We start from the raw sequence: 7,228 nt of genomic DNA, 5'->3' as shown, positions 1-7,228 counted from the left end.
TCGTCGCGCAATCAGACAAGTTGGAGGAGGTGCTTCTTCTCCAATGGTGGAGATTGAACCAGCGGTAAAAGGACGACTTAAAACCTATTGGGTGAGTGGCAAAGGAGAGCATACAGACTTTGTGATGTTTTTGAACAGCAATAAGAATTTGCTTTTGGAGAAAGTTAAAAGTTGCCTCAAAGAAACGGCATTGAAAATTAACATACTGGTGAAAGCTAAATTTCATAATGATAAGAATGAAGAAAAAGTAGATACACAGGATAGGTGGTTTAAGACAAAGAATATCAGTTTTTGAAGCAGATGATGTGAATGGAATTTTAGAAACGCTCTTTGCGAAGTTACTGAAAGAGAAGTCGGAAAGCTCAGCTAAAGGATCAGGCTGGTCACTGAGTGAAAAAATAGGTCTAGAATTCCGGATTAACAGATACAAACCGCTCAGAGGGTCATCTTTCATCGATCTTCCTGCCAAAATTAAACTCACTCACTCAGTCATCAATGTAAAGAACGAGGATTACTTTTGTTTCAAGTATGCTATATGGGGGAAGAAGTTAAGAATGCATGCTGAACGTCTCTCAAAATATAATAATGATGAGTTTTTCCAAGGTTACAATTGGGATTGCATTGAATACCCGGTAGAATTATCAAAAATTGAGAGCGAAAGTTCCATTTCAATAAATGTTTTTGGTGTGAGTAAACTTCTCTCGGGTTTCCCACCGGGTTAAAGGCTTCATAATGGCCGACGTTTCGAGCTCCGACTCGGCGCTCATCATCAGGGCTACTGGATGCTGTGATGCGGGAATGGGCCTGCTTATACGCTGCCCTCCTCCGGTCAGGTCCCTCGGGATTGGCTGGTAGTTTCCCGCCTGGTGGGGTTGACTCCGGATTGGTCTGTCCGTCGTATCGTCCTTTCCCTGTATTCGGTCAGTTTTTTCAGAACGGGTTTCCAAGTGCTGCTAAGGGAATACCCTGAATCGCGATTAAAGTTCTTCCTCTCCAGTTTAATTTCGATGGCTTCTTTGGTGAGACGGTCCCAAAAACGGGCAGGCCCATTCCCGCATCACAGCATCCAGTAGCCCTGATGATGAGCTCCGAGTCGGAGCTCGAAACGTCGGCCATTATGAAGCCTTTAACCCGGTGGGAAACCCGAGAGAAGTTTACTCACATCATTCGCCGGGAAAGCATCAAATCTTTCTTCAAATGTTTTTGGTCTTGATGAAAAAAATAATGTATACCCAATTAAAGTTGTCGATCAGGAATTAGAAGATCACAGGGATCTTCTCTACTTAGTCGAGAAGGGCAAGACGCATTTCTGTTGGATTAAAAGTTTTAGCAGGCTGATCCGGTCTCAAATGTCAAAGCACAAAAGTGCCTTACACGTATGTAAGCGTTGTTTTAAACCTTGCTATTCGAGTGAAGCTCTCAGAGAACATAATGTCGATTGCAGTAGAAATTCCCCAACAAAAATAATACTTCAAAATGGCGATGATAACATCTTAAAATTCAGAAACTTCTCGCGTTCCTCCGGAATTCCGTATGTTGTATACGCTGACTTCGAATGCATTCTAAAGAAACATTCCAGTTGCTGTCCCAATGATGAGCATTCATATACTAATAAGCAGCATCAACATGATGTGATGTCCTTTTGCATGCTTGTTGTCTCACATACTGGAGAGGTATTTGAACCAATTCTATACAGAGGCAAAGATGCGATGGAAGTTTTTCTTGCAAAGCTTAAAGAAATGGCCCTTTTCGCACGAAATATATACAAAAAACTATACCAATTGACACGTTGACGGAGACTGAGAATATTGCTTTCACTTCAGCACAAATTTGTCATATATGTGGAAATGAGCCCGGAACGGATAGAGTGAAAGATCATGCTCATTTAACGGGCGAATTTCGTGGGGCAGCCCATAATACTTGTAACGTGAATTTCCAGGTTCCTGACTTTCTGCAAGTTTTTATTCACAATCTCTCCAACTACGATGATCGTACCTCATCTCGGCTTTGATGAGATGAAAATATCATGCATCGCTAACAATGAAGAGAAATATATTTCGTTGGCAAAATATGTAGATGAGTCATTTTCCTATCGTTTCATCGATAGCTTTAGGTTCTTAGGAACCTCCCTTTCTAAATTGGTTAGGTCCATTCCAAGGGATAAATTTACAAGAGTAGCCAAGGCTTTTGGTGATAAAAGCGATCTCATGATGCGCGAAGGTATCTTTCCCTATGAATATGTAGACTCATGGGAAAATCTCGATGAAGTTAGTTTGCCTGATATAAAAGATTTTTACAGTACTTTAACGGAGGAAACTATTAGTACACATGATTATGAATTCGCTCAGACGGTTTGGGATAAATTCAATTGCAAATCCCTGGGGGAATATTCCGATCTTTAATTGCTAACGGACGTTTTGTTATTAGCAGATGTTTTTGAAAATTTTAGAGACGTATGTTTATCAACGTATGATTTAGATCCTGGATGGTATTATACAGCGCCAGGACTGTCTTTTGATGCAATGCTCAAGCATACAGGGGTGGTACTTCATCTTTTAACAGATTATGATATGATACTTATGATGGAGAGGGGAATTCGTGGTGGTATTAGCCAATGTGTTAAAAGGTACTCTGAAGCTAATAATAAGCACATAACGGAATTTTACCCTAATTTAGAGTCGAAATATATTGCATACTTTATTTTTTTTTTATTTAGGGGGCCATTCTGAAATTCCCCCCCCGAAATTTTATGGGGGACTACGACCCCTTCTGTGGGGTCAGGACGCCTCCAGTTACAGCCGTGCTTGAAAGTAACAAAATCTACATAAAAAATTAGGGGGTCATCATACACCCCCAGAATTTTTATAGACGGTCGGGTCCCCTGAGACTCCCTAGCTACTACGATGTCGCAGACATGCTTTAACATAACTAAATTTATAACAGAGATCTAAGGGGGTCTAACCCCCCAGATTTTCTAACGGGACTACGGTCCTCCCGGGGGGGACAGAACCCCCTAACCATGACTTTACTTGAATATAAATAAGTTTATTAACCCTTTCACTGCTGTTCAATCTCCGGAAACCTTCCCCTCACATGCGGCGAAAATGTTAAAATGCGTCTCCTGGGCCCATGGAGCAGGTACTTCCAGGATGGGTGTGGTACACCCTCCGAAGGGTCACTAATCCCCGACCCTATCCTCGACGAACTCACCCTCGCAGGACCGTCTCATCGGCCCTAGCAGCGGGGCCCTACCTCCGGAAAAGTGACCGCTCTGACTGCAATTTGAAAATCAATCAATCAATCCGATCATCGAAATATGATAGTTTTCATCGCACTCCTGCCAATCAAGCAATCAAGTACGTCTTTGAATCGTGTCTCTGCGATAAAAAATAACGATTTTGTTAACTTTGCAATAAAACGTGGCTGCGGACTACCGGAAAATGGCCATTATATCAAAGTTAACAAAATCATTATTTTTCATCGCAGAAACACGGTTCAAAGACGTACTTTATTGCTTGATTGGCAGGAGTGCGATGAAAACAATCATATTGTGATGATCGGATTGATTGATTGATTTTCAAATTGCAGTCAGAGCGGTCACTTTTCCGGAGGTAGGGCCCCAGCTGGTAGGGCCGATGAGACGGTCTAGCGTGGGTGAGTTCGTCGAGGAAAGGGTCCTGGATTAGTGGGTCCCTTCGAAGTGCTTCGTGGAAGTGCTGACCGTATGGCAGGGAGGAAGAAAAAGTACGTCCACCGCAGTCTGTCGTGCGGACGTACTAGGTACGTCCACAGCAGTGAAAGGGTTAAAAGCTTGGGGGTCTATAACACCCCCCCCCCCCCCCGAAATATCATGGGGAACTACCACCCTTTCGATCCTGATTGTATAAACAGCTAAGGGGGTAGCGGCTCCCCCCCGAATTTTCAATATTCATATTTGTATTATTGAATTTGGTCACATGGCAGGCATGCGTTCGCAAACTAATATAATATTTCATGTACTTCATATCCAAGGTGCGTATAATAGGAGGTGGTCTCAGCTGAAACTCCGTGCGGGCGTGACGTCACGAAGTTCCCAACGTAGACGTATGCCAGGGAATAACAAGCAGGAACCGGGTCGTGATATCGCCTTTCCGCATCAAATTCTTATGAGTTACAATAAAAAATATCGTTATTAGCCATCAGATTACGTTGTATATTCTTCCGGAATGTCCCTGTTTCCTTTTCAATCGCATCATAAGACTAGCAAAGTAAGCAGAATTATCGTATTCTACATCCTATAGTTTCATCCATAAAATATCGCTATGTATCATGCTATTTGAAATTATAAACTCATAAGAGGAATAAGCTACCGTAAAAAAATAGTTAAACACGTATTTTATTTAAGTATTTTTAGCTTTAAAATTTAAACTGTAAACCAGGACTGCAGATTCGTAGCCACTCCAAAATTGCAAATGGAATTCTATTGATATCAAGATAAAACATTTACATGTAATGTAAATGTGTCACAACTATTATTTTGGCTAAAAATAAATATCCTCTGTTAATTGAAGACCGTAATCTGAGCTAAGTCAGCACCAGCAGTAGTTAATTCGCCACAGAAAAGTAATTAAGGGGAAACTATAAGCGTGCCTTAGACAAGTTTTGATGCTTTTACAGGACGTTTTTCCGGGTATGGAACTTATATATTAGCATGGTAAATCATATCTGAAAGTACTAGTATTAATCTCATGCCCACAAAGTAGAAATGCTTACAATGGAATAATTTGAGCTTTAGGAAAGTAAAATATAAGCTGAGAAACAAGATCGAAGGTATTCCGCACATAATTTCCAAGTAAACTTCTATTAAGGTAGTGCAATGAACAGAATCGAGCACGAATCTGGTGAATTTTAAGGGCTGACTAATTAGAAATATTATCACTCCCCGAAATAAGACAAGAACAACTACGGAAACCACAACCTAACATGCAGTACATGTGCTTTTCATGAGAATTGCAGCATGGATAACAGCTGCATCAAATGGAATCACAGACATAGGTGTTAAAAAGGAAAACAATTCACATTTTTCAAACTTATATAATGTACACACATCTCAAATGTTACATTTTCAGAATGATATAAGAACGTCATTGAAACTATAAGATATCATATATTAGTTAATAGATACTTAATATTATTTATACAAGCAATGCAAATTAAGCAACATAAAAATAAATCTTAAGTACCAATGATGGAACAATTCTATTGAAAAAGTTTCAAATTAGTGAGAGAACCATAAATAGGAGATGAAAGCCGCCACGCATATTCCATTAATTGTGGCTGGAATAGCTGAACCTGTAATTGAAAATGTGTATTAATTGCAGAGCTTGATTAGACCAAAAAAAACAAAGAATTTAATAATTTCAATGAATATCATCAGAGTGATATATACATTAAATGGTCAGTATCATCAATCATCATACATTCTAAAACCTTTGGATCTTTATCAAACATGCTATCACTCAAGCTTCGAATTCATCTTTCAAGGTTTGTACTACAAGAAGACAATGATTGAGCACTTTCAATTTGCAGTATTAGCAATATACAATAATAACAGCAAAATGAAACTATAAAACATAATAATATGATATAACCATTACACAACAACCATTTTTCCTCGGCAAAAAGATTTCGATATTTACCAAAATATCTGCATTTATAATTATATTTAATAACTACAATCATAAAAAACTAATACATTTCTCAATCATGACCATTGTATTTTTTATGACTTCTGAAAATAATAAGGTATAAAACCTGGCAACTTACCAAACAGCAGAATAGGTAGATGAATTTCACATTCAATAGACATTTCCAATCATATCCACAACTTAATGTTTCTCACCATGAAGATATAAAAACCTGAATGAATCAAAATAAAACCATAACGGAATGTTAACTAGACATCCTTCAATCACTAACAAAACATAATAATTCTCTAGGTCGGCCGAAACAAAATTAAAAAGACATTTATGGAAAGAAACAAAATTAAAAACAGGATTTCAGAATGGCATTGAATTACCTAATGGAAAAGCCAAACTTACCGGCGGACAGAAGAATGACCTTAGGTACTACATTGATAACAATCTTTGTGGACTACTGATATACATATTCCTCACGGACACATTCAAATAGGTATAATACGAATCAGGATGAAGCGATAACTATTTCTGTAAAAGAAAGGAATTGTTATAAAGGATCCTCAGAAGGGCAGTGAATTTATCTTTAACAAAACAATACTTACCTGTCTAAAGAAATATTCTCAATTATTATGAAGTTGCTTCAACCTCATATTCAAGTTACCCAAAGATTTCAAGTCAAAGTACATTGTAGCCGCAAATTGCTTACACGGCTGAGCCACGATGCTAGGAACCCTAGGAACTCTGAGGTAGCGAAAGGCAATGTGGAACTTCGTGACGTCACGCGCTTCCTCCCCCACTTTCACCTGAGACCACCTCCTATTGGGGGTGCGTGAATTAGCCATGAGAATCTCATTTTTCGCAGAGTTATTTAAGTGGCCGAGTAAGTTTTGTAAGTTCTCAATGGGTAAATAATACTATATCATGAATTCTAATTACCATGAAAAACTCACAACCGACAAAACTTTGTCGGTCGTGAGTCTTTCATGGTAATTAGAATTCATGATATGGTGTTATTTACCTATTGAGAACTTACAATTCATAATGATTCGTATCAAGGATCTCGCTACGGTCGGTAGCTATCGATTGTGTTGCGTTCGATACATTTTTCGATCGTGCGAGTTACGATATATCTAATGTCGACCTAATCGATTGAGATTAGCCTGAGTGCCGTGTTCCTGCGCGCTTCGTATCCAATCGTACGTGCTTAGTAGCGGACATTCACATGCTGCGTACGCGCTTCGTCGACAGGCCGCGAACGGCAATTATCCATTGACGAAAAGCGACGAAGCGGCATAGTATCCCCTTAGTCAATGGGTACTATGTACATACGAATTAGATACGGAGGGTTCAGTGCCGTCTGGGGTGGTATTATGTGAGGTTAAGTTATTGAGAGTGTAACAGTAGTGTGGGAAAAATAGACCTAAAATCTATGCTATCATTTATTTACTGCGTAAATGGTGCAACAACATCAGCCCATTTTATTGTGGATTAGTACAAAAGTTGAACATTATAATGGCCATATTATTATGGCCATTATAATGTTCAACTAC

General features: G+C 39.1%; 1 long non-coding RNA gene across 2 annotated transcripts; it reads right to left on the bottom strand.

The window, feature by feature from the left end:
• Positions 1-5,096: 5,096 nt before the first annotated feature.
• LOC124168364 lies at positions 5,097-6,480 on the bottom strand. 2 transcript variants are annotated; one of them, XR_006866919.1, is made up of 4 exons: positions 6,281-6,480; positions 6,081-6,206; positions 5,806-5,898; positions 5,097-5,331 (listed from the first exon to the last, which is right to left on the bottom strand). It is a non-coding gene; the product is annotated as an uncharacterized LOC124168364 (long non-coding RNA). The 2 variants fall into 2 exon arrangements; XR_006866918.1 differs by having other exon boundaries at positions 5,103-5,331; positions 6,081-6,480.
• Positions 6,481-7,228: the final 748 nt, after the last annotated feature.

The sequence above is a fragment of the Ischnura elegans genome, chromosome 11, assembly GCF_921293095.1.
Source record: "Ischnura elegans chromosome 11, ioIscEleg1.1, whole genome shotgun sequence".
NCBI lineage: Eukaryota > Metazoa > Arthropoda > Insecta > Odonata > Coenagrionidae > Ischnura > Ischnura elegans.
This window is presented reverse-complemented; position numbering and strand designations above follow the sequence as displayed.